Source organism: Scardinius erythrophthalmus, assembly GCF_964197995.2.
Source record: "Scardinius erythrophthalmus genome assembly, chromosome: 25".
NCBI classification, from domain to species: domain Eukaryota; kingdom Metazoa; phylum Chordata; class Actinopteri; order Cypriniformes; family Leuciscidae; genus Scardinius; species Scardinius erythrophthalmus.
In genome coordinates, this window is record NC_138245.1 from 4,677,133 (window position 1) to 4,703,772 (window position 26,640).

General features: G+C 39.7%; 1 protein-coding gene across 2 annotated transcripts in view; it reads left to right on the plus strand.

Annotated features, from left to right (window-relative positions):
* Positions 1–26,640, plus strand: part of cpne5b (copine Vb) — a 207,456-nt gene that overhangs the window by 85,080 nt on the left and 95,736 nt on the right. The gene's annotated exons all lie outside the window — the stretch shown is intronic.

Here is a 26,640-nt window from a genome sequence, read left to right on the forward strand (position 1 = left end):
TAAAATCAAACAACCCCTACATCCCCACATGTTGTTTGGGAGGGTTTCAAGAAAAATCCTCCTCGCTCCGCTAAAATTAAACTCCAGCATATTCAGTTGTCAGACATGACTGGAACTTCAAAAGGGACCGGATTCTATGGTCAGATGAAACAAAAAAAGGGGCTTTTTGGCAGCAAATGCACTAGATGTGTTTTAAACTGTAGGCTATTTTATTCCCACCAGCAGTTTTCTGTAGCAAATCACATTGACACATGTTATTAAGGTGAAAACATCCTGACTCAAAACAGTAAATGACAAAAAAAAAAAAAAAAAGCAGGCCACCTAACGTTAATTTTATAATTACTAGGGTATAATAAAAATGTGAAATACATAGAGGAATAGCCTAATACCTGAACCAACTTTTAAATAGTCTACCTGAACCCAAAACATCTATTATTGTTACTTTGTAATCATCTCATAAAAGCTTTTATTGTAAGAAAAAGCATGTAGTTTTTTTTTTTAATTTGTGCATTATTCCTAGGGTTAATGAAACATTGCTGTCACAAAGTAATACAACTAGTGCAGTATTATGTCCAATGTACGAATGTCAAATTACACTATAATATATATTTATCTTTTCATTGTTGTGCCAAAATAAGACACGAGTTAAATACTTTAACCGTGCAGAACTGACTAAAGGTTGGGAGAGTGATAGGGAGCAACATGAGCAAATCTAAATGTAACGTTAAAGGCGCGCCGAGCAATCGATACTTGTTCATTTCGCATTCGTGACAACCGATCTAGCTTAGAGTTGAACTGCCAAAATAATGTAACTTCAAATAGAAATGATTCCATCGACTCTATATAACACAACATGCAGACTCCAACTTGATATAACGAAGTAATCGCTAACAAAAATAAACATTTCTATTATGTCTTACCTTGACTTTTTGCAGTACCGGTATCCGTCCTCCGTCCTCTGTCCTGACAATCCTCTGACGTTTTGGTTTTCAGCGCCTTTTTCGCGCTTTCCGGCAACGTTTAAATTTAAAGGGCCGTGAACTGGAAAATCGTCCGTTAGATTTTTTTTTCTTCACAGACAACTACAAATGCAGTAAATATTATATTTAAACATAATAGATCTCTAATCAGCAAAAAAGTGGGAACATTTTGTCATGAATGCAGGGCTTTGAAAAAGTATTCAAGAAAAAATATCAAAATAATATTTTCTCATAGCAGGTTCTGCTGATTTGTCATCTTCATTAAATTGTATTTCATCACTTATAGTGTCAATTAGTATTATAATTTTTTAATCTTTAATAAAGATTGTTTATAGCCTAAAGATGACAGTTGTATAAATGTAAATTATATTTAGCCAGAAATGTAAGAAAAATGTAAGGTTTATTTAGAATAAAATATTTTTGATATATATATATATATATATATATATATATATATATATATAGGCTATATATATATATATATATATATATATATATATATATAAATTATAATACTAATTGACACTATAAGTGATGAAATACAATTAAATGAAGATGAAGATATATATATATATATATATATATATATATATATATATATATATATATATATATATATATATATATATATATATGTATATATATATAAAATGAAATACAATTAAATGAAGATGAAGATATATATAAAATATTTTACATATTTAAATATTTTAAGGGAGTTTAAAATATTACCCTTTGTGGGGCCACTTTGACACACCTAGGAACAGTGAATCGCAACCTCAATGTCCCCTTATATTCTCCACAACAAATCCTGTACATTTGTTATAAAAATAGCCAAATAATAGTTTTGTCATAATTTTAAGTCATCTTGAGGCCCCAGTGGAAGTTTGTCCAGGTCTGCTCTAGAAGTTAGATGGCACTGCTAGCAAGATAAGCAAGGTTACACCGAGTAGGCTACAACATGTCCCTGGCTCAACATCTTTGTTGATCCTGGAACAGCATTCGACCAATTAGATTTGAAGTTTGCAGTTATGTCAAGTTTAGGCTTACAACCATGCTTTTAGATCAATGTTATTATAATTTCCCTCTGATTGTAGGTTTAGGGTTAGGGTTAGGACTATTTTTATGGACAGGAATGTTATTGCTACAAAATGTTACATGTTACATGTATGTTACAACAAAATATTGATACAGGAGCATGTACTTGGCAAAATCATTGTGCCCCAAGCTTTGCACAAACAGCAACTAAAGTATCTTCTTGCACATCCCAAAACCATAAAAAGTCTTCATAACTTTGAACCTAGACACTTGAACTTTTCTAGACACTCTACCTACAAAACATATGTTAGCAATAGCATATATGTCATAGATGTAAGTACATGTAGCCTCACATCCAGCCTAAGTGTCTGCTCCATCCATACCAAAAAAATATTGTTAAATGTTGTTAAATAAAAAAAAAAAAAAATTATTCAGGCCATTACAGTTTCAAACTTTGTCCCTTTTAAGCTAAATTAGCCATTTTCAGAATTGTTGCATCCAATCCAGAAATGTACTTACCACGTAGGTTTTAATTTTTGGGAAACACAAAGAATATTTGCCACGTTGATATGCCGTATATATTTCCCAAACGTGGCCCAAAATGTAATTAATTATTTGGGCAATATTTGCCATGTCATATGTGGGCCACTTTTGCCTCACATCGAGATGAGATAGTGCTCACTGAGCCATATCTTTGCCAAAACTGGCCCAGATGTGTTTTAAGATAACTGGGCCACATTTGGATCATCATATGTGGGCCACTTTTGGCTCACACACAGATGAGCCAGGGCTCACTAAGCCATATCTTTGCCAAAACTGGCCCAGATGTGTTTTAAGATAACCGGGCCACATTTGGATCATCATATGTGGGCCACTTTTGGCTCACACCCAGATGAGCAAGTGCTCACTGAGCCATATCATTGCCAAAACTGGCCCAGATGTGTTTTAAGATAACTGGGCCACATTTGCAGCATTATATGTGGGCCACTTTTGGCTCACACCCAGATGAGCCAGAGCTCACAGAGCCATATCATTTCCAAAACTGGCCCAGATGTGTTTTAAGATAACTGGGCCACATTTGCAGCATTATATGTGGGCCACTTTTGGCTCACACCCAAATTAGCCAGTGCTCACTGAGCCATATCTTTGCCCAAACTGGCCCAGATATGTTTTAAGATAACCGGGCCACATTTGGATCATCATATGTGGGCCACTTTTGGCTCACACCCAGATGAACAAGTGCTCACTGAGCCATATCATTGCCAAAACTGGCCCAGATGTGTTTTAAGATAACTGGGCCACATTTGCAGCATTATATGTGGGCCACTTTTGGCTCACACCCAGATGAGCCAGTGCTCACTGAGCCATATCTTTGCCCAAACTGGCCCAGATGTGTTTTAAGATCACTGGGCCACATTTGCAGCATTATATGTGGGCCACTTTTGGCTCACACCCAGATGAGCCAGTGCTCACTGAGCCATATCTTTGCCCAAACTGGCCCAGATGTGTTTTGAGATAACTGGGCCACATTTGGAGGATCAAATGTGGGCCACTTTTGGCTCACACCCAGATGAGCCAGTGTTCACTGAGCCATATCATTGCCAAAACTGGTCCAGATATGTTTTAAGATAACTGGGCCACATTTGCAGCATTATATGTGGGCTACTTTTGGCTCACACCCAGATGAGCCAGTGCTCACTGAGCCATATCTTTGCCCAAACTGGCCCAGATGTGTTTTAAGATAACTGGGCCACATTTGCTGAAACATATGTGGGCCACTTTTGGCTCACACCCGAATGAGCCGGAGCTCACTGAGCCATATCATTGCCAAAACTGGCCCAGGTGTGTTTTAAGATAACTGGGCCACATTTGCAGCATTATATGTGGGCCACTTTTGGCTCACATCCAGATGAGACAGTGCCACTGAGCCATATATTTACCAAAACTGGCCCAGATGTGTTTTAAGATAACTGGGCCACATTTGCTGAAACATATGTGGGCCACTTTTGGCTCACACCCAAATGAACCAGTGCTCACTGAGCCATATCATTGCCAAAACTGGCCCAGATGTGTTTTAAGATAACTGGGCCACATTTGCAGCATTATATGTGGGCCACTTTTGGCTCACACCCAAATGAGCCAGTGCTCACTGAGGCATATCTTTGCCCAAACTGGCCCAGATATGTTTTAAGATAACTGGGCCACATTTGCAGCATTATATGTGGGCCACTTTTGGCTCACACCCAGATGAGCCAGTGCTCACTGAGCCATATCTTTGCCAAAACTGGCCCAGATGTGTTTTAAGATAACTGGGCCACATTTGCAGCATTATATGTGGGCCACTTTTGGCTCACATCCAGATGAGACAGTGCCACTGAGCCATATCTTTGCCAGAACTGGCCCAGATATGGTTTAAGATAACTGGGCCACATTTGAAGCATCATATGTGGGCCACTTTTGGCTCACATCCAGATGAGACAGTGCCACTGAGCCATATATTTGCCAAAACTGGCCCAGATGTGTTTTAAGATAACTGGGCCACATTTGCAGCATTATTTGTGGGCCACTTTTGGCTCACACCCAGATGAGCCAGTGCTCACTGAGCCATATCTTTGCCCAAACTGGCCCAGATATGTTTTACGATAACTGGGCCACATTTGCAGCATTATATGTGGGCCACTTTTGGCTCACACCCAGATGAGCCAGTGCTCACTGAGCCATATCTTTGCCAAAACTGGCCCAGATGTGTTTTAAGATAACTGGGCCACATTTGGAGGATCATATGTGGGCCACTTTTGGCTCACACCCAGATGAGACAGTGCCACTGTGCCATATCTTTGCCCAAACTGGCCCAGATATGTTTTAAGAAAATTGGGCCACATTTGCTGAAACATATGTGGGCCATTTTTGGTTTACTTCCAGATTAGTCATTGTCGATTGTGCCACGGTTTTGCCATAGGTGGCCCACATTTGGTTTGTGATATTTGGGCCATATTCATTGTTTATCATATGGGCCACTTTAGGCTCACATTCAGATTACACATTGCCATGAGTGCCGCATCTTTGCCTAAAAAGGCCCACATGTGATTTAACATATTTGGGCCATATTTGCCATTTTACATGTGGGCCACTTCAGGCTCAGACACATTTGGTCCGGGCCATAAGTAGGCCAGCAGTGCCGCATCATTGCCTGAAGTGGCCCACATCCGTCTGCTATCTGGGTGGTAATTAGGTGCTTTTCCTAAAAATGAGAAATAAAATACAGGGTATTAAAACAGTATGAACTACAAATAAAGTCAGTGTGTGAGGCTAAATAGATGTGTTTTACTCTGAATTAGGTAAGATGTGTGCTTCCATTTCAGTTTCCACAAATCCCTTCACTTGATTAGGATGTTCTCTTTTGTTCTGGGCGGCAAGTGCAGTAACTGTAACATCAGGCATATTTTGTAGTATTAAACACACATTTATACCGACTTCATCAGGCTCCGAAAATTCTTCACAAATAACACAAAGAATGGCCTTCTCAGCTGCCATAGTTGCAACTCTTGCGTCATCTAAACAGTGTGATCAACGCATCACCGTTTCTGTTTAAAAAACGTTGTGCAATGTTTTGTTTGGGCTGAACGCAGCCCTGGTGACTTTCACAACTACACCTGCAGGAAATATGGCCATAATGCACTTAAGGCACGCAACTTAATGTACAGTATGCATGATATTGGGGGAAAAAAAACAGACAATTGCAATGATTCGATTTATTTGGATGGGGAAAAAATACATTCATTTTTTACCAGATGGCTTGAATAGCTACGGAGCCCCTAAAGGGACATGGTAATGGAAAAAATATATGTCAGTGCTTTTGTGTTTTTGTGCTCCACCGAGAAACTTTGCGTTCACTCACCAAAAAAAAAAAAAAAAAAAAAAAAAAAAGTTTCCCGGGGAATGCAAAAGTATCAGCATCATTTTTCCTTCTATCTCATATTTTTTTCATGTCCCTTCAGGGGCTCCGTAAATAACAGTTTGGAAGGAATAAGTCAGAATGATTGGGTGATTTAATAGAGGAATGTATCTGCATAAAAAATATAAATTATTAAAATAAAGGTGAAAATGTTTCTTTTGAGTGCAAACCATCCTTTAAGGGCTAAAAATAAAACTGTTCCCTAAGGCTTACATGGACTAGTTGGGTAGTCGACTACCTCAACCACTAGTTAGAAGCCATAGAGTACTGGAGTGAGCGATAGCATAACTTCACATCGACACAAACGCAAACCAACGAGCCATGATCGCAACCAAAAACAGTGTGTCTTTGACAGCAAATAGACTACATTAATTTTGTCTTACTCTATTCTAAACTATTTTGAACTGGTGTAGTGAGGATCTAAGCGTATAAATCTGTTTTTGTTTTTACTGTTGAAGACCTGTAAAACTTTATATGAGAATTAATTTTATAAATATATGTATGCACATATTGTTCACCGTGAAAGACGTGGATGTTAAGGATATAATGTTGCGTGTCCATTTAGAAAGTGTTATTTTGCCTACTGTATGTTAAAGGCACAATATGTTACTTTTTTGCTTTAAAAATAGCAAAAATCACTATATCTATGTTATATATTTTTTTTAGTTGTGTACATACATTATCCCGACTGTTTCCAACAACTTTCAAACCAGGAAAAATTTGTAATTTAATTCGAAGACACGTCACGTTTCTTTATTTCCGTTTTGTCGCCGTCAATGGCGTCATATCCGCGTTCTCCCTGGTTTCCGCTCGTGCTGCCATGGCAACCAGAGCTATGAACCAGAGCCCTCTGATAGTAACCAAGGCAACAGACGTGGACAACTGTGTAGTTCGCAATGTCTATTTGCACGCTGTTGTTGTTTCGTTCAAACATTATGGACCATGACAAGCAGACTTTGGATAAAAAAGGAGAACTAAAACGAGAATCAATATCAGCGCGGTGTTTTCGAGATGCCGAGAGCTCCCATAGACAGTATATAAACGAGAGCTCCACGTCCGAGACTTCAACCGCTCCTACATGTACTTTATTAAACAGGTGAGCACATTTACAAAAAACTAATCAATGTTATATAGTTTAACAATGATAAAATTTTAGAATATGATCTGTATGTTATTCTAATATTGATCTAGCTTACTGCTAGTCTCATACAGACAAACTAACACATTTACATTTACATTTAGTCATTTAGCAGACGCTTTTATCCAAAGCGACTTACAAATTAGGACTAAATAAGCGAGTCATCTAAAAGAGGCAAAAACAACAACAACGCAAGGAGTGCTCAAAATACGAAGTTCAGACATTATTCAGAGTAGCATAAGCCTGATAAGTGATGTTTCAAAGGGAAAGGAATTTTTTTTTTTTTTTTTTTTTTTTTTTTTTTTTATGAGGTTAAGTGCTCACGGAAGAGATGGGTTTTCAGCTGTCTTTTGAATGTTGTCAGGGATTCTGCTTTCCGGATGAGGGAGGGGAGTGCGTTCCACCAGCATGGAACTGTGAATGAGAATGTTCTGGAGAGTGATTTTGTGGCTCTCTGTGATGGAACCACGAGGCGTCGCTCGTTTTCCGATCGTAGGCGTCTGGTAGGGATGTAGGCTTGTAGGAGTGAGTGAAAGTAGGAGGGAGCTGAGCCTGTGACAGATCTGTAAGCAAGCGTCAATGCCTTGAACTTGATGCGAGCAGCGAGAGGTAGCCAGTGCAGAGAGATGAACAGTGGAGTGACGTGTGCCCTCTTGGGCTCGTTGAAGACAAGGCGAGCTGCAGCATTCTGGATCAACTGTAGGGGTTTTGTTGCACATGCTGGAAGTCCAGCCAGAAGAGCATTACAGTAGTCAAGCCTAGAAATGACCAGGGCCTGGACGAGAAGTTGTGTTGCATGCTCAGTTAGGAAAGGCCTGATCTTCCTGATGTTGTGCAGTGCAAACCTGCATGATCGAGCTGTCTTTGAAATGTGATCTGTGAAGGTCAGCTGGTCATCAAACGTTACTCCAAGGTTTCTGACCGACCTTGATGGGGTGATTGATGATGACTCTAGCTGGATGGTGTAGTCGTGCTGTAGAGACGGATTGGCAGGGAGGACGAGAAGCTCAGTCTTTGCCAGGTTGAGCTGCAGGTGATGTTCCTTCATCCATGTGGAGATGTCCGCCAGACAGCTTGAGATCCGTGCAGCTACTGTGGGATCATCTGGTTGAAATGAGAGGAAGAACTGTGTGTCATCAGCATAGCAGTGGTAGGAGAAGCCGTGTGCCTGTATGATGTGTCCCAGTGATGTGGTGTAGATGGAGAAGAGGAGGGGACCAAGAACTGAACCCTGAGGAACACCTGTGGTCAGCTGATGTGCTCTGGATACCTCGCCTCTCCATGCGACCTTGAAGGACCTACCTGTGAGATAGGACTCGAACCAGTGGAGAGGAGTTCCTGTGATGCCCAGTGCTGAGAGGCTGGACATAAGGATCTGATGATTCACTGTGTCGAAGGCAGCAGACAGATCCAGGAGAATGAGGACTGAAGATTTGGAAGCAGCTTTTGCGATCCGTAGGGCTTCTGTGACTGACAGTAGTGCAGTCTCAGTTGAATGCCCTTTCTTGAAGCCAGATTGGTTGACATCTAGCTGGTTGTTTAGAGACAAGAAGGATGTTACTTGGTTGAAAACAGCTCTTTCAAGTGTTTTCGCAATGAATGGTAGAAGAGAGATAGGTCTGTAATTCTCTACAGATGATGTGTTTAGCGTTGTTTTTTTAAGCAGTGGAGTAACCCGAGCCTGCTTGAAAGCTGTGGGGAAAGTGCCAGTATGGAGGGATGAGTTGATGATGTGTGTGAGTGATGGTAGAAGTGTGGGAGAGATGGCTTGTAGAAGGTGTGAGGGGATGGGGTCTAGAGGGCAGGTGGTAGGATGACTGGAGAGGAGAAGTGTAGATACTTCTTCCTCGGTTAGCGAGGAAAAGGAGGACAGAGGAATATTGGCTGTGGAAGGGGTCGGTCTGGGTTCCTGTGTGTGTGGTGCTGAGAACTGACTGCTGATAGCTGTTGTTTTGTTGGTGAAGAAGTTCGCAAAATCGTCAGCAGTTAGGGAGGAGGTGGTGGGGGTGGACAGAGGAGGGAGTTGAATGTCTTGAAGAGTGATCGTGTGTTGGAGGAACTGTTGATCTTGTTGTGGAAGTAAGAAGATTTTGCCACATGAACATCAACAGAAAAGGACGAGAGGAGAGATTGATACATACTCAGGTCAGATGCATCTTTTGAGGCCATCCTTAAAAATATTTTGGTTTGCAGTAACAGCAAAAAAAAAGAAAAAAAGGGTCGGTAGGTAGGTCTATATTTTTTTATATATATAAAAAATAATATAAAAAAGTATATTTTTTTAATAATAAAAAAAAAATCGGGGTCGGGGGGGTCTTGAGAGAACATTTTTCACCGATGTCTAGGGGCTGTTTACACCAGGCCACTTTGCGTTTTCTCAGATCGGATTGCAATCTGATTGATCAAAACGATTCAATTATTTACACCTGGTTACATAGATGTGTGTTGTTGTTATTTTGCGGATATAACCGATCTTTAATTCCCGCTATATGCAGATTTAATGCAGTGCACCGAAAGCAACAGTTATTATTTTATTGGTCAACAGCTAAAATTTCTGAATCAAAGCCCGCAATAAGAGAAAGCGGAAACAGCCCTGGTAAGATCATTTCGTTTCTTTACATTTAATGAAGATGATCGTGTGTTAAGCGTCTGCGACTTACTTTCACTTTGATTTGCGATAGCACGTTGATGCTTAGCTTCTCATCTGCGGCGATGCGTGTTGCAGTAGCGTCGTCATTACTGACTAAAACATGACATGTAGCCTATATAACACGCTTTCACATGTTTATTTTTTAATAAACCATAATCAACAACATATAAAAATTAAATAATCTTTAGAGTAAAGCCGCAGCCATCATTACCAAGCGCGAACCATTGACAGTGAATGAAACGGAGCGATCTTAGCCTGCAGGCCGTGTGAAATGCTTAAACCTGGTGTAAACATAATGACGCGCCACGAGTTTTTATTTAAAAGAAAGAACGTAGCTTATGTTTGTATGTATGTCTAAGCAATTTATATTCACAATACTTAATAACTAATATTATTTTATTGCATTTGTATTAGTTGTTTGAAGAGTTAAAAAAAAATTGGTCGGTCTTAACGCAAGTTTACAACCGGCAAGTCGGTCGGACTAAAAGGGAAAATAAATAAATAATTGGGTCGGTACTAAATTGACAGGGTCGGTCGGGTTACGGCAAACAAGAATATTTTTAAGGATGGCCTGATTTGTTCCATTTCCTCTCCGCTGCCCTGAGTTTGGTCCGGTGTTCACGAAGAACCTCAGACAACCAGGGGTTGGAGGGAGTAGCGCGTGCTGGCCTGGAGGAGAGAGGGCAGAGAATGTCTAGAGAAGAGGTTAGAGTGGAGCATAAGGTGTCCGTTGCGGTATTCACATCCAGAGATGAGAATTGTGAGGGTGGGGGAAGAGAAGATGACACGGCAGAGGAAAGATGGGAGGGGGAAAGTGAGCGCAGGTTTTGCCTGAAAGTGACTGGTGGTGGGGTTGGTGGTGCAGGGGTAGAGAGTTGTAGGCTGAAAGTAATGAGGAAATGATCTGAAACATGGAGGGGTCTCACCAAAATGTTCTCTGTGGTGCAGTTGCGTGTGTAAACCAGGTCCAGTTGGTTGCCTGATTTGTGAGTACCTGAGGTGATGAGTCGTTTGAGATCGAAAGAGGTTAGGAGAGAGATGAAGTCTGTTGCATGCGGCTTTTCGAGATGGATGTTGAAGTCACCGAAGACTAGAAGTGGGGTGCCGTCCTCAGGGAAAGTGGACAGCAGCACATCCAGCTCATCTACAAAGTTACCCAGCTGACCTGGGGGGCGATAAATGACTACAATATGGATCTTAATGGGAGTTGTAAGTGTAATAGCATGATATTCAGATGAGTTGTTGTTGCATAGAGAAGAGAGCGTGGAGTATTTGCAATAGTTAGAAACGAGAAGCCCTGTACCCCCACCTCTCCCAGACTGGCGAGGGGAGTGGGAGAAGGAGAAATTGCTAGAAAGAGCAGCGGGGGTTGCTGAGTCTTCTGGACGAATCCAGGTCTCAGTCAAGCCCAAGATACTAAGAGTAGAATGAGAGGCAAAGGCTGGAATGAAGTCAGCTTTATTGACTGCTGACTGACAATTCCATAGACCCACGGAAAGAGAGAGAGGAGTGTATGAGGATGAGAGAATGGGACGCAGATTGGCAGTATTGCGCAGCCTTTTGCGAGTGATGAAAGGGCGTTGGCGAGAGATAACAGGAATGTGTTGAAAGCACATGTTGAGTAAGGTGAACAATAAGATAGAACGAGGGAAGGAAGAGGGAGAAGGAGATGCTTAAGTGCCTTTCTGGTGTCCTTGCTCGGTGGAGTCGCGCAGGTAGAGTCGATGGTCTTTACCCGAGTCGGTCTTCACACGATGAGGCTGAACACGAGAGCTGAACGCTTCCGCTGACGCTTCCGCGACAGCGCGCAAATTACACCGATATACTGATAATGCTTTCACCGCTTGAGTGAGTACAGCTGTTTCGGTCGGGCAATTAAGTGAATGACGCGAGAATGGGCCAAATCGAAAGTGCTAGGAGCAAAGGCTTACGTGCAAATTAGACTGCAACAATAATAAGTTTCACTCGCGGCTGTTTGTTTAATGTGGCAACGCGTCTAACTAAAATACAGAATTATGTGAAGTTAAAAATACTAAATAAGCAGAGAATCGAAGATGGCCTTACCTTGACTAAAATGCAGCACTGAAATAACAGGAGAACAGAGTATTCTAGAAAAACACACTTGCGCGCTCTTGCCGTGTCTCTTGTATGCTGTTCGCTTGTCCTGAAGGAATGATCTGAATTTCCTCAATTTATATGTATTCTTACAGATGCTGTTTCGGTCGGGCAATTAAGTGAATGACGCGAGAATGGGCCAAATTAACACATAAATTTCAACACATTCAAATGCAGTTTAGTGTGCTAGTGTAACGTTAGACCAGGTGAAACAGCACTGCGTTACCTCACAAGTTTAATTTGTCTAATAAACTGGCCTGTGAGTTGTAATTCTGCACTTGCGTGTAGTTCGGTAGAATGAAATGTCCATATTCCTTTTATATCCGCGGGACTCGCGACGCGTGTGGAGCTGATAGCTGTCTTAGCAATCCCGAACTGCTTCTTATCACAGTCATGATAAAAACATTGATGTATTCACTCATCCATAAACATTATTAGATCGGTCGGCTTGACATTGACGACAAGATCCATAATTCTTAGCAAATGTTGTGTCATCAAACTACGCCTTTGTTATTGTAAAGAGGTTAGCGACCCCTAGCCATGAAAAATTCCATACTGTACGTTTAAATACAAAATGAAACCTGTTATTTTAATGTTTTTACCATACATGTAAGAGACGTAATTGTTGCAAACATTGGGCCGTCAATTATTGAAACACCTGTTGACACAAACATTATTTTTTAACTTGGGTAACTCGTTGTAAAGTGTAACGCCTTCGACGCATTCAATATGACTATAAAATAATCACTTTATTGTGATTATCTTTCAATAAAAATATTAAACAAAATATGAAATATCTTGTCAAATTTTAAACCATGATGCTTTTATTTTGACGGATTGCCGACAAAAAAACCTTTTTGCAGCTTTCGTGATTTGATAGTCACACAAAGCCATGCCGTGATATCGATTTTATTTTAATGAATTGCATCCTACTCAAAAATATGACTTAGATAAATTTATACTCTAAAACCCTTTTTTATTTACAGAAAAAATGATGTAAGCACTTTATCAAAAATACAGATTTCTTCAAAAAAAAAAGGGTGCTTTAAACCCTTTAGTATGTCTGACTGCAAGACTTCCATTTAAAGTGCATTAATGTAAACATATTTTCTGCTGTGTGTGTGTGTGTGTGTGTGTGTGTGTGTGTGTGTGTGTGTGTGTGTGTGTGTGTGTGTGTGTGTGTGTGTGTGTGTGTGTGTGTGTGTGTGTGTGTGTGTGTGTGTGTGTGTGTGTGTGTGTGTGTGTGTGTGTGTGTGAATTATGGAAGGAGTCAACAGGTACTTTATAGGAACCATAATGTAAGAAGTATTTGTGTAAGTTTCTATATCGAACAGTTTATGACCATGCTTTCTTATGAGATCAAACATTAATGTCTTGTTGCTGTAAATTCCCAGTCCATCATAAAACACTATTGCCAGGCAATTTTACCAGCCATTTCTAGAACATATTTCTCAATAATGAACCGAACCAAAACAGTCCAAGCGTGCGCTGCATGTGAGATTTCAGCGTGACGGAAATAAGCAAAGACCTTTATCTGAAACGATCCGTCTGATTTGTGTTTCATGAGGCCGTGGTAATATCCTTCATTCCTGCTCTGCATTGAAAGCCAGAGGAACTGAAGACTTTGAATGATCTTTTCTTTGGTTCATGTGTCAACATCAAGCCATATCTTCCTCCTTTGATCAGAAAGCAAAACCTGCACTTCTATTGATTGTCTTTCAGAAGCATGCGCTGCCAAAACAAGCTATTTATTTGCCCCGAATCCCGATAGATGATGAACTGTGCATGTGTAATAGGTGAGAGTTTAGATTTGTCATGTCTCCCAGAATCACTCCAGGTTTGAGAAATCACACACCTCACGAACGCTACACCTCGTCGTTGGTATGGCGACCAGCTATTTTAGAACGACACCTAAACAGTGGCGGGTCCTTTGAGGTTTGTTATTGTGTATCTCTGATATGCAGATGTGTATAAAAGCAGCTGCATAATAAGTTACCCTCGCTGGCTTTCCAAACCGCCCTTTACAGCCTGCGTTTGGGTTTGATAAGGAGAGTATTTTTAGCTCCAGGAAAGAGATGGCATTTTGTTTGCAGCTCATTTGTCTTGCTTCTGCTTTTTACACTGTGAGATCCATGATGTGCTCTACATGTTCTTAATTCAGCTGTTTAAATGTGGAAACATATATATATATATATATATATATAGTAGCGCATCAAATACTGTCTGTATGAACGTGCAACTGGCCTGTATTCTCTAACCAGTAACCACACACGAAAACCCACAACCCAGTTGTCACTTCTGTAAACAACCGAACTGTGTGTGAACGTAACCAGGACTCAAATACAGCAATGACAACCGTATTCTGCCATGTGAACGTGGCCTTCGTTTTCCCATTTATCGACTGACAGAGAAATCGTGAGTAAACGCAGATATGTTGTGTGCGCTGTGTGTGAACATGAGGGAATTGTAGTTCTAGACTAAATGTGAGCATTTGCTCATCTCACTAGCACAAAAACAGATTCAGTATTCCTCAAAATCAATACAAACAGTCAAAGGCAAACCTGCAATTAAATATGTTAAATAACAAATATACTTTCTTTATGTATTTAATAGGGATGCACAATATATATCGGCCACCATATCGGTATCGGTCGATATATGTTATTTTTTTAGTGTTATCGTTATCGGCGGGATAAGAAAATGTGGCTGATATATATTTAAGCTGATAAATAATGTAATATTTCCTCCAGCTGAAACACTTCAGAATAGCACTGTTCAACATGATGGTTTTGAATTGCTTGAAATGATTGGAATCACTCCAAACATGTGCAGCACAAGTCTTATATGCTACACAAAATTATAATGAGAACATCATTATTACAATTGTGCCTGGGACATGGCTTTTGTGTTTGTAATCAGGCTCTCAAAAATTGACACAATATATCGATTTTTGGGTGAGCTATTCCTTTAAATGTTACACAGCTGTCAAAATGTCAAGCTATGAAAGAGAAATCTCTGAGTGATGATATTTCCCTCCGCTGGAAAAATTGTGCTTTCATCCGTAGTTTAATGTGACAGCTATTTTCCCATGTTAACCCTCGGAACATCGTAGGGGAGACCGACACAACTGCAGGAGTGGCGGGTGTTCCTGCAGAAGTGATGGAGATAGTGGACGTCCACCCCATCCCACCCCGCTGACCTGAGACTGTAAACAGCTGAGACTGTGGTCATGTGACCTGATTAAGACATCACATGCTCCCCGTGTCCCCATCAGTGCTGTATTCTCTGCAGTGTGATGAAAGATATGATTTCCATCACTCATGTCTTTGTGATGGTCCTGCTGTAAGAGTATGATGACAGGTCCTGTGTGTCAGAGACGGAAGTGTAACGTCGAGATGAAGAATAATGACCATCTATATACTGTAATTAGTTCTTTGGGGTCTCTTTTTCTTCCTTTAACACACATCTCTTTTTTCTCACTCTCTTTCTGCTGTTTTTCTCCTCCTCTAAGTACCTGTGTGATGAATGGTTGCCTGTTGTCCCGTTCGTGAGCGTGGTAAGGATGGCCAGTGGGCTTGTTTGTACTCTGAAGTAGATCTTGTCTGTTGAGAAGTGAAACGCTGTTGTTTTATCCACCTGTGAAGTGCTGGATGATGTTGGTGGTGTTTCTTTCAGCTGCTGCCTCTTACATTGCAGTTCCAGCTGTTGTTTTTGAGCAATGAAAGCAGCAAAAATAATTTTTGGATGATTCGTGAATATATACATACAGTACATTTATATATACAGTATATAATGCTTTACTTCCTATTAATATTTTGTTTATTCGCCATATCAAAGCATGATTAAAATGTAAACACACACACACACACACACACACACACACACACACACACACACACACACACACACACACACACATTCTTGTACATCTATCTTTATGAGGACATTCATTGACACAGTGCAATCTCTAGCCGCTTACCCTAACCTTACCCATCACAACTAAGTGCCTAATCCGACCCCTGACCCTAAACCGACCCTTAACCTCATTATAACCTGATCCATAAAACCAAGTCTTGACCCTCAAACAGGCCTTTAAAGGCTCTCAGAAACTGAGGACCGGCCAAAATGTCCTCACTTTACTCTCTTTGTCCTCACTCCAATGGTCTAAAACTCAAACTGGTCCTCACAAAGATAGTTGTACAAGTACACACACACACACACACACACACACACACACACACACACACACACACACACACACACACACACACACACACACACACACACACACACACACACACACACACACACACAGTATATATATATATATATATATATATATTCAATTTTAAATATTTTAATGTAAATAATATGCATTTTACTAAATGATTAAACCACCAGACATTTTAAACATACTTTTTCTTTGAACTTGGCACAGGCATATTTTACACAAGATTTTTTTGTGAAGATATTTTTCATTTTCTTAATCATGGCTTCTCTTTTTCAAGGAACCATATGTCAATTTAAAGCATATTGTTTTGTTGATTTTCTCCCCCCAGTTTGTTATATTTTCTGAAGATCAACATGAATAGAATAAATAAAAAAATTTGTTCTTTTTTTTCCTCCAAAATGTGAGATTCTGAGTAATTCTAGTGAAAGCAGCCAGTCGTAACAGTTAAATAAAATACCAAAAATACAGCTCGTATCCAATTGTTTGTCAGCTAAATCTCACAACAGAAGGCATGCAGGATGACTATTATTTGATTATTTTCGCTCTGCCCATATGGCAGTCATCTTCCTAACATACAGATATGAAGTGATTCAATCTTAAGAACTGTAAATACATGCTGCTAATTTTAGATGTGCATCATGTTCATCTGCTTCATCACATTCATCTTCCATTGTAAACTATAACAAAGAGCTTGGAGGGCTGCAAATATTTAAATTTGAGAATAAAAAAAAAAAACTTCCACTAATAATATCTCAGTGTTATTGTAAATTGTGTGGATAAATATTTAAACCTTTGGCGGTGAGTATTCACAAGGCTTTTTTTTTTTTTTCCGGGAAAAGAAGGAATGGATAATCAAAGAAGATGAAACAAGAAGATGAAAGAGTTTTTCCCACAGCTGTGCCAATGAGTCAGCTGCCACAGGAGTGTTGCTGCAAGAATACATTCATCAAAATATTTATATTGTATCACTTTATCTATTTCTATCACACGCTTACTGAAATGTAGCAGAGTATGTAATATACATTTTTTTTTTCAACTTTCATATATTTAAGAATTTAAAGCAAGCCAACCAATCACTCCAACCATCGCTCACATGACATTCAGCCAAACTCACATTGAATGAATTCATTGATGTTCTGTAAAGCTTCTAGAACTCACTGTTCCTCCATTTAGAGGAAACACTAGTCTTAGGGACAGAGTTTCTAACAGCTTGCATCAGCGCAAACCCTCTGTAACCCTCTTGAAGTTCAAGGCTCTTTCCCACTGGAGGAACATTTTCATAGTTCCTGTAACTATTGGTGGAAGTGCCCACTTTTTGGCATGTTCACACCACAGTGACTGGGAACTAAGTTCTTCAGAGTCGGGTCTAAACCAGCACAATTGGAACTACCAGTGACTTAAGTGTACGTTGATTGGTCGAACGTACACAAAACACCAGTACCCGCCATTTTTAAAAAGTCGTGTAAACACAGTTTATAGCCTATATATCAACTTCACAAACTAACTCCACGAACATGGAAAACAGCGATAGATGGACAGACGCTGAGGAAACCCAGCGTGACTTTTGAAGGGATCAAGCTGATTGTGTATTTCTGCTCGGCTAGTGACATTTGGCATCAACCACACAGCAAATGCTATAATACTAGTTCGTGAACGGTTTGCTTTCTTTGTTTAACAGTTCTATCTAATAACATATTAGATAGGGCCATGGCTTGACATCAGCACCCGCCAACATGCCAAATGCAGGAGGATTTCAGCAGTGGCGTGTAACGCAGTCACTCATATACTAGCCAGGTGGGTTGAAATTGATTTGTGACCCTGGATCACAAAACCAGTCACAAGTCGCTCGGGTTTATTTGTGGCAATAGCCAAAAATACATTATATTTATATGGGTCAAAATAATTTTCTTTTATGCCAAAAATCATTAGGATATTAAAGGTGCATTGCGCAAGTCTCTGAGTTTTTGCAGAACTATGCCCCCTCTGGCGACAAGTGAAACTGCAACACTGCAACTGAATGCGCATGACGTCACGCCCAGTCTCAAATTCCAACCCGAATCCCTCTTATTTATTTTACTGTACAGGATTATAGAGGCAATCACAGTGATCAGAGAAGGGCTCATTCAGCCCATCAGGCAATTGTTTAAGCATGTATGGGTTAGAAAAATGGGTATTTTTAACATGAAATGTTGCGGAATGCACCTTTAAGTAAAGATCATGTTCCATGAAGATATTTTGTAAATTTCGTACCGTAAATATATACAACATTTATTTTTGTGAGTGAATGCAGCACAATCGCGAACATAAATGCACAACTTTAAAGGCGATTTTCTCAATGTTTTGATTTTTTTGCACCCTCAGATTCCAGATTTTCAAATAGTTGTATCTTGGCCAAATACTGTCATATCCTAACAAACCATAGATCAATGGAAAGCTTATTTATTCAGCTTTCATGTGATGTATAAATCTCAATTTCATAAAATTGACCCATGTGACTGGTTTTGTGATCCAGCATTCTTTTCATCGACCTACATTATATGGACTGTGTCATACTTACTGTCATTTTGTCGAGATATTTTACTGCCACCATCACCGCAAAGCTCATTGATACTGTGACTGGTATTCTGAATGAGTTTTTTTCTCCACAACATCTACATCGCCTTGTCATTACAGTAGTGCATACATATATGAATAATCATTTGAAGCATATTGTGTGTTCGCACAGCGAAAATAGTCTGTATTTGACTGAAATTCCAGAATTGTCAGCAAGCTGACTCTCTAGATAGCTCAGTGAATGTTTATATGGTTGTCAAAGAATGAGACGCAAATTATCATTTTGACTTTAAGATTTTACCAATAAATAGGCAAAAATAAACCTGGTGTCCTCCATGATTCCTTTTCTTTCCAACAACAAAAAAACAGGAAACGCCAAACGAAAAAAAACGGCACAAGCCCGTAATCACAACTTCAGAAGTGGGAGATTTTTTTCTGATAATTTCTGGCAGCATTAGTCGTCAGTGTACAATCCACATTTTAATACAGAAAACCAAAAGGGCCATAAATTCTTTCAAAAGTAAATTTTTCTAAATTGTTTACCCTTATTTACCCTTATCACAGCTACAGCAAACACATTTTTTGGGAGCTTTTTTGGCCCTGTAACATTGACAGATTTACTTTATATGAGCAACTTGTTGGTGGGTGCCAGCAATGGTGATACATACCCCATAATGACTGCGCCGTTGCGCCCCTGTGTGTGTGTAAATAGAGTGTGGGTGTTGGATGTCCTGGAGAGTTGGGAAGGCTTTTCCTTTGCCACTTTGCTCTTCTGAGAGCAGGTTTTTAGCAGATTTTCTCGGCAGCAACTCATTAATCCCAGCGTCTGAACGATGCCACTGCATCTCTGAGACCTGCTGTCTCCATTATAGATGACTGCACAAAAACCTGCTCCTCACACCCCGCTAATTGGAAAAGTAAACTTTTTTTTCTTTTTAGCTTCATTAGGAGATTAATCACATAAGTGACACCAGTGATTCTCAACTGGTGGTACTTGAACAGATTCCAGTGGGATTTAGATGTTTTGCTTAGTAGTCCTTATATAGCAACTTGTTAACAACTTACTTTTTTTTTTTTTTAAAGAAAAGGTTTTGAAGCACAGAAGATTTAAAGATTTTAAATTGAAGATTTTCCTTGATATTTTGACATATAAGCCTGCCTCTTCCAAATTTGTTTTTTAATCAGATACATATCCAATATCTGGACATCTGTCCTGCGTCTTATATCACTATATCACTAACACTTATATCTGGTTTGGCGACACGTTTGGCCACAAAGATAGCTTTTTAATGCCGTATTATGAAGTAGAGAGACCTCACACTAAAACTCACAGCTTTTTTTTCTGAGGTAGAAACATTATATATGCAATGGTAAGAAATTGCCCACACAGAAACATTCAGGAGCATAGCAACTTGTTTTCAACCTCTTCCCCGTGAGTATAAATAAAACATCTTTGCTTCTGAAAGCTATGTTATATTGCAACGAGGTGATAACTTCTGTTTTAATAATTAAACTCACAGCTTCAATATTACATACAGCCACAGGTAATTCACACTCACAATCTCTCTCTCTCTCTCTCTCTCTCTTAGAATTATTACCCTGCTTTTAAAATGATAGATAGATAGATAGATAGATAGATAGATAGATAGATAGATAGATAGATAGATAGATAGATAGATAGATAGATAGATAGATAGATAGATAGATAGATAGATAGATAGATAGATAGGTTTTTAACCTCACAATCTGCTGTGAATGCTGCGGGTTATCGCACTGATGCGTTCTGAACAGAGAGACAGTCGTCACCGCTCAATGGCCGTCAGTAGAATTGACTGCTGACTCTCCGGCCACCGCCAAGACATCTCATTACAAGTACTGGCTAATCCAATCATGTCAGTGCAAGTGTGCATCGATGCAAATTATTCCGCAGATATCCGTGAAATTAGGTGCTCACAAACAGGTTTCCTCTTGGGTCTCAGTGTATAATAATAATCACCTTTTCCAATTGCCCTCCTGATTGGACCTCTCACTACTTTTGACCCTTTCCATGCAACTATTGTGTCCAGAATAATGCAAAGGTCAGACTCTGTGTGGTGGAAACAAGTCATGCTGGCTTAATTGCTCCTGGCTGCATTTGTAGTTGGGATCATGGGTCGATAAACTGCATGACACTATTTGTGTGGGAAGTCCCACTCAGCGAACCACTTTGCTGTTGTCCATTGTGATGGTACCCGCACAGATGTGTTTGTTTTGCACAGGTGCGCTAAAGCGACTTTCCAAAATGCATGACAGAATCCTTTTGAGATATAGCTGCGAGTAAATGTTACCGTGCTCTTTTATCATTTTTCAGGGACATTAGTGTCCGACCCGAAGGTGCTGCAGTACCTGCTGTTCAGAGATTCATCCATCTTTAAATCCATACATTAATAACAACCGTTTCCAGACCTCTGCTGTTTCTTTTTGCCGTCTCCACAAATGATGAATCACCGAGCTGCTCTCGAGTCTCTCAGATGGATGCAGGCCTGCTGTGTAGATGCACAACCACCAGGGTGCCGTCTTGTAAGATGTCAAGCCTGAAAACTGCAGAAACCTTCCTTAAAGCTCAGATTACAGCTGATAACTTCAGCGCGGAACTGCCAACAGAAGTAGCCTTCGGCATTGTTCGCTACGAGGCGAGCTAGCCAACAGAGCGACATTAGAAACCCATTACTGTGACTTATTGAACGCTTTAATGCCTTGAGAGTCTGTAGTCGCTGCTGAGAAGTACTAACTGGCAAACAGAAGACAGCTGCTCGTACAACAACGCTCGACACTTTCTCCAGTGAGAGAGTGAAGATACAACGCCTGAAGAGCTTTTATACAACAGCCAGTTGGGTCGGTGACAAACATGTTTTGCTCGTCAGTCTGGATATATGAATTTATACAAAAATATATAAAAAATGCAATCAAATTACTGGAAGATACCTCTTCTGTGATGAACATGCTTTTCATTTTTTATATTGTTTTTGTAATATTTTATCTGCGCTGATATTATAACGAAGAAACAAACCTTCATTAAAAGAATGAAGTTGAGAAGAATACATTTTAAGTATAGTTTAGCGTGATATTTTATTAGTTCAGCTCACAAAATGTCATGTGGTGCGACTCCCCAAAAACATAAAGGTCCTGGTTTACACCTGGTATTAAGATGCGTTTCGGTCGATCGGATCACAAGTAGATGGAGACACAATCCTGTTTACACCTGGTGTTTTAATCCCTTTTTTGTCCACTTTCAACCACTTCTGTCCTGATTTCTTCGAGAGGAGGGTCTAAATGTAGTTTTTTTCCCCCTGATTTTTCGATCTAATGGATGAAATAAGCTTTTTACATATGAACGCACACGGAGACAGCGGAAAAACATATGGAGAGCATCAGCTTTCATTTCTGCTCCTGACAGCCACAAACCCAAACGCTGTGAGTGAGTGTTAGAAATGAGGAATGGTGAGAGAACATTGTGCTTGGTGTGTTTTTCATCTGCAAACCTAACTTGGATTTCCTTCCGTAAATATATAAAACATTTATTTTTGTGAGTGAATGCTGCACAATCGCGAACATAAATGGACAACTTTAAAGTGTAAGTTGCAGGTTAACCACCACAACCAATTAATGTGTAAATTAAGTGCTCAATATGTATATATGTAAACATTTCTGTCTTAAAATGCGTTAAAATAACATTTATTGGGGTTTCTTCAAGGTAGCGCGTTTTTACAGCAACTGGGCGATGACGTCATAGAAGGAAGTTGCAACCATACTCCGCTAGACTCCTACTGTTTGTGGCTCGATTATGGAGAACGACTGGGAGACTGAGGAGGTGGGAAACTAGCGTTGTCAAAGTACCGGTACTTCGGTACTGAAAATGTGACGTTACCAGCATTTCTGTAGTACCGGGTATATTCGGTACCCAGTAATAGGCAGCTGCGTTAAGTCGCTTCCATGTTTATCTAAGCGCAGGGGCTCCAGACTAACTTTTATTACTATGATGAGCACTGTAGCCGATATATACCACGAGTGTCTGTGTATATTAAACTGCAGAAATACTATTTAAATATTAACATTGCATGTTCTTTGTCTCTGTGTGAATGAATGGCGCAGACGCGCGGTGTCATTTACCTCACACACACACACACACTGAAGCACGAGTGATGCGCGCGCTGTTTTCAGTCTAGCTTCTGCCAGTCACGATATGATGACATGATGAAATTCATCTCCAGAGCCACTCTGAGTCATTTTACCGTTTCATTTGAGAAAAACTATCATCATATCATAGCTACACACACAGAAACTCAAAGGTCTTCGCAGCAACCCGTCAAAATAAAAGTTCGGTTTAACTGCGTGCATGCTGCCTGAACCTGTTTGTTTTGCGAATAGCTTACTCTCATTTCAGGCGGGATCACGGTCCTCTTGAAGCCAGCACACACGATTATGTTTACAATTGAGTTATTTCAATATAACTGCTAGCCTACTTGCCATTAGACTACAGTAACTCTAGGCTTGGAGTTCCTCTTATGACGTCACGCCCAGCCTAGTGGAAGGGAGAGGGAGTGCTTAAAACCACTAAAAAGTACCAACTTTTCATATTATATTCAGCATTTTGGTATGAAAAACATACAAAACAGTGGTGGGCGGTTCTTATCTTTATGTTTATTGCATTTTCTTCGTGAAAAATTTTACCTGCAACTTACACTTTAAAGGCGATTTTCTCAATGTTTCGATTTTTTTGCACCCGCAGATTCCAGATTTTCTAATAGTTGTATCTCCGCCAAACATTGTCATATCCTAACAAAAGCATACATCAATGGAAAGCTTATTTATTCAACTTTCAGATGATGTATAAATCTCAATTTCAAAAAATGTACCCATTTGACTGGTTTTGTGGTCCAGGGCCACATATACACTTTTTTAAATCAGTAAAATCAACTTTTGTTGAAAACTGTATTAAAGTTTTCCCAATCTTGAAGATAAGGATTACATTTCTAATAGCTTGGCTCATGCTTTTTAAATGAGATTTTCCCTTTTCTTCATCTTGGGTACGTTTATTTATCATTGACCCAGTTGTTCTTTTTCAGTATTTTCATGCCGCTTCTGTACGTTTGCCTTCTGGTAATGATTATGAGTCAAGACAAGAGTGTAACTGTCTTTACCATCAACTGCAATATTCTACATTATGCCATATGTATACATCCAGCAAAAGCTGATGAAAAGCTCAGGATAACAATGGGAATCTCAAATGATCTCTTTGTGCACTGCCTGAAGAAAGTTTCTCCACAATGCTTGCACCCCCACACATATCTCTCCAGCTCCCAAGGCAAATATGAGATGAATATGTAAAGTGCCGCCTCCATTATTACATTTCTCCTTTTGTTAGTTTTCTCTCTGTTGGGTTTGTAATTACGAGCTCTTGTTGCTGCAGAGAACAAAAGCAGTAAAGCAGGGAGTCATGATCCAGTCAGTAAGTGAACGCTCTGGGGTTTCCAGGAAGAACAGAAGTCCACATCCGTTTGATTACAACTCAGTCCAAGTCCCACAGTGAAGCTTAGTGAAAATATAAGTCAAGCTCAGATTTTAATATGGATGTGGTGCACAAAGCATCTGAGCGTTCCTGGGACCCGGGAGCTTTATGTTCAAAGCCCGAGCCACGTACTGACTTTGCAAGTAATGATATATTTTATTAATGTACTCAACTGGCAGGTTACTAATGGGAACACACCCTGAAGTAATGGTAGATCTGAACTCATGAACAGAAATAAATCTAGAGCTCCACAAAGATGCAAGAGCGACTGGAGATGATCAGGGTGTAGATGTGAATGCACACAGTTAGGCCATCAGGGTTAAACCAAGCAAGTGAAGACACTTTTAGAGTCATGAACTGATTGTTGGTTCACGTACAGGAGGGCCTACAGTTTATTCCCATAAATCATGAAATCATTTTTCATTTATCGCAAACTATATCAATGTCATCTGAAGTAAACACCACAGTTAAATGAAGTGCTTTCAGCTACACACAAACCTTGGATAAAGTGAAATCTTAAAACACCAATAGCTACATTTTGCTCTTTTCCTTGAAAAGTAGAGGAATGAAACTTTGAGATGTGGCTTTGTTATATATTCCGCATGCTTTAATTGGGCAGACACAGTTAAACCGGCTCACACACACAGTATGTTCTGCTCATCCCTACTTTAGATTCTGGGTGGCATAATTATGAAATAATATCTGCATTCAGAAGCGCACTGCCGCACAGATTGACTTCTCGGGTCATACATTTGCCTTCTGGAAAGGTGTTTTCAGCATTTCAAATAAATGTTAATTAAGCTGCTTTCTGAGAAGGTGTTTCTTAGTTTCCTTTATTGATTTATTGTGTTCAGTAAGCACTGGCCTGTTTCAAATGTCACAAATAATGGATCTTGGTCCAGATATGCAACCCAAATTGGTTCAATTAATAATTACATTTTTTTATTTAAATTTCTTTATAGCAAAAATTGTAAACAATTATGCAACACATCAGACAGAAAATATGTGTGTGTATATTATTTTACTATTAAAATATTTTATTTTAAAATGTAAAATAATTACAAATAAAATTATGATTATAATAATTGTAATATGTATATTTTTATGTATATATTTTACATATAATTTGTTGTCTCAATAGCCCTCTATGTGTTATTAATACTGTCTTATGACACTTTCAGTCGTTTATGATTATGGGTGCTCAGTTTGCAGCAGCGAAAACATTTTCACATTAAAAATTCAACCTTTATCTCGCTGGATGGTGTCAACAACAGGAAAGACTGTCCTGTTTGTTTCTCCAGACAAGCCTTTGCAGATGTTTTGTACAAGGCACTTTTGTAGTAGTACAACGATAAACCAGGACTCCTGCTGTTCCAGAAGGACGTGAAGACTGAGTAATGAACCAATTAGCAAACACTGGAGTGTGGAGCAAGAACCTGTGGGACCACCGTCCAAACAGATGAGATGAAATGGCATTCTCTTACACAGTAAATGTGAGTTAAAAGCCACCTAGTATGGCTTCAGGATGAGTAAATCATGGGCTAATTTTCATTTTTGGGTGAACTATCCCTTTAAGGTTTAGGACGGGTATCTGGATGGTTAACCACAAGTTCTCCCAGGGACATTTTACCTGTTATACACCCACAGTGCCTTTCTATGGTGACGATGTGTGACAGTAGAAATAAATTTGACTGGCCCAACCTCATTCAGGTGTGATGTTGTTGTAGACAAAATTGGTCAATTGTCTTTTGAGAAACCAATTGTTTTGGTGATTTTGTTGTCTTCCACTGGCACAACAATAAGCAGGATGTCCGTCTGATGACAAAGTTTTATGGAGATGTTATCGTGGACAGCAGGATGTTTACTGACTGTGCTCATGTGGAGCCATTATGGTTTTCAGCTCGAGAAAAACATGTCTGGCAAAATGGTTTTCAGTTGTGAACACATGGCTAAAGCGCTAACACAGACTGCCTGCATCTGTCTCTATTGCAAATGAAGAATCCTGAAGGAGAACTTAGCCATATGGACAACATCAGTGCTAATGAAGCTGTTATGCATTTCAGGGACTGTGTTTGTGATTTCTGTATTAATGAGAGTCTGAGAATCTGAATGCAGGGATGTGCATGTGATGGATCTCCTAAAGATCTCCTAAAGCCCAAATCCACAGCCGCCTTCCGAATGCTGTAGTTGCCAAACGCATTCAGCTGCTTGGAGCCAGATTTATTCACAGGCTATAAATTTTACATGTGTGCCTATAAATATCACATGACTAACAATTATCTCAGAACTGCCCACAGAATGGTGGTAAAAATGCTCTTCATAATGGTAAAGCCTTTATTAGGGATACACGATCATGATTTTTCATTGCAGATTCCAATTGGCCGATTCCAATTGCAATTTTTTCAATTTTTTCACAAATTACATTTTGGGAA